The 2,500-nt window shown below is 50.1% G+C and overlaps 1 protein-coding gene across 3 annotated transcripts in view; it reads right to left on the bottom strand.

Annotated features, from left to right (window-relative positions):
* The window catches only part of drc11 (dynein regulatory complex subunit 11), a 47,477-nt gene that overhangs the window by 5,268 nt on the left and 39,709 nt on the right, over positions 1-2,500 (bottom strand). The gene's annotated exons all lie outside the window — the stretch shown is intronic.

Genomic DNA, 2,500 nt, shown 5'->3' with positions numbered 1-2,500 from the left:
AAAAGCCCCAAATATCGCAAAAAGATTTTTATGCTAGGAGGAGGTGGAAAAGTTAGACTATCGCATCACCAAAATTCGAAAACAACTGGATGGAAAAGGGTTTTTCGAATAAACGATGACGTATCATGCCTCAAGTCATGTGGTTCTGTACATGATCGCGATGTAAAGATGGCAAATGCATGCAAAAACAGTTCTGGAGAGAGCAAAAATTGAATTTAACTTCTCCATGTATAGAAAACAAAAAGAAAAAAATGTTTCAAAACCTCAACGTGCAAAAATGCGTAACTGCCAGATGGACGTAAAACCACTATTGTTTGGCGTCCTCTCATGTGATCTAAAGTTTATTCGCATAACTGTAATGAATGGAAACAAGGCTTAATTCGCATTTTTTTCTGCCGAAACTTGGAAATTGCGCATTATTTTTTTGAAAGGTTTGGATGGAAACCCGGCTAGAGACACTGTCATATGGGCAGGACACTACGCTGCACCAGACGGGACACTACGCTGCACCAGACGGGACAGACGGGACACTACACTGCACCAGACGGGACACTACGCTGCACCAGACGGGACACTACGGTGCACCAGACGGGACAGACGGGACACTACGCTGCACCAGACGGGACAGACGGGACACTACGCTGCACCAGACGGGACACTACGCTGCACCAGACTGGACAGACGGGACACTAGGCTGCACCAGACGAGACAGACGGGACACTACGCTGCACCAGACGGGACACTACCGCTGCACCAGACGGGACAGACGGGACACTAGGCTGCACCAGACGAGACAGACGGGACACTACGCTGCACCAGACGGGACACTACGCTGCACCAGACGGGACACTACGCTGCACCAGACGGGACAGAGAGGACACTGCGCTGCACCGGACGGAACAGACGGGACACGACGCTGCACCAGACGGAACACTACGCTGCACAAGACGGGACACTACGCTGCACCAGACGGGACACATACGCTGCACCAGACGGGACAGACGGAACACTACGCTGCACCAGACGGGACACTACGCTGCACCGGACGGGACAGACGGGTCACTAGGCTGCACCAGACGAGACAGACTGGACACTACACTGCACCAGACGGGGCACTACACTGCACCAGACGGGACACTACGCTGCACCAGACGGGACACTACGCTGCACCAGATGAGACAGATGGGACACTACGCTGCACCAGACGGGACACTACGCTGCACCGGACGGGACAGACGGGACACTACGCTGCAACCAGACGGGACACTACGCTGCACCAGACGGGACAGACGGGACACTACGCTGCACCGGACGGGACAGACGGGACACTACGCTGCACCAGACGGGACACTACACTGCACCAGAAGGGACACTACACTGCACCAGACGGGACACTACGCTGCACCAGACGGGACAGACGGGACACTACGCTGCACCACAGAGATCGGTGATTTGGAAAACGTCACTCAGCTACTCCTGCTGTGTTTCCATGGCGTCCAGAAGAATGTACAGGTCATTCAGATCAGTGTGGGGTCATTTAGTGACTCATTAACCCTAATGATCTCCGTGGACCCTTGGTGCCATGGTAACGGAACAGTAATGAGGTCGGAAGACGGATGTCAGTACAGATGGTGATTACTGTACATGTAATACAGAACAATAGTGTTGGAGCTCTCAGGAAGTGGGGTCACACCACACACACACACACACACACACACACACACACACACACACACACACACACATACATCTACTACTACACACACACATACACACACACATACATCTACTACTACACACACACACACACACACACACACACACACACACATCTACTACACACACACACACACACACATACATCTACTACTACACACACACACACATACATCTACTACTACACACACACACATCTACTACTACACACACACACATACATCTACTACTACACACACACACACACACACACACCATACATCTACTACTACACACACACACATACATCTACTACTACACACCACACACACACATACATCTACTACTACACACACACACACACACATCTACTACTACACACACACACACAATACATCTACTACTACACACACACACACACATACATCTACTACTACACACACACACACACACACGACATACATCTACTACTACACACACACACACACACACACGACACACATACATCTACTACTACATCACACACACACACACACACACACACACAAACAAACACACACACACATACATCTACTACTACACAACACACACACACACACACATACATCTACTACTACACACACACACACACACACACACCTAGCTTGCGGTGTGAGTGTAATGGGTGTGGTCCAGTCTCATGACTATACCTTCAATGTAGAGTTACAGTACACAGGTCTAACAGCCACAGCACAAATTGGTTCCTTCCTGAGCACTGATCATCTCCAGGGATTCAAAGGTGCGAGATTCAGATCACAAATGCCAG

This window comes from Brachyhypopomus gauderio, unplaced genomic scaffold (genome assembly GCF_052324685.1).
Source record: "Brachyhypopomus gauderio isolate BG-103 unplaced genomic scaffold, BGAUD_0.2 sc95, whole genome shotgun sequence".
In the NCBI taxonomy this organism is placed as follows: domain Eukaryota; kingdom Metazoa; phylum Chordata; class Actinopteri; order Gymnotiformes; family Hypopomidae; genus Brachyhypopomus; species Brachyhypopomus gauderio.
Note: the sequence above shows the minus strand (reverse complement) of the source record. Positions and strands in the feature narration are given on the sequence as shown.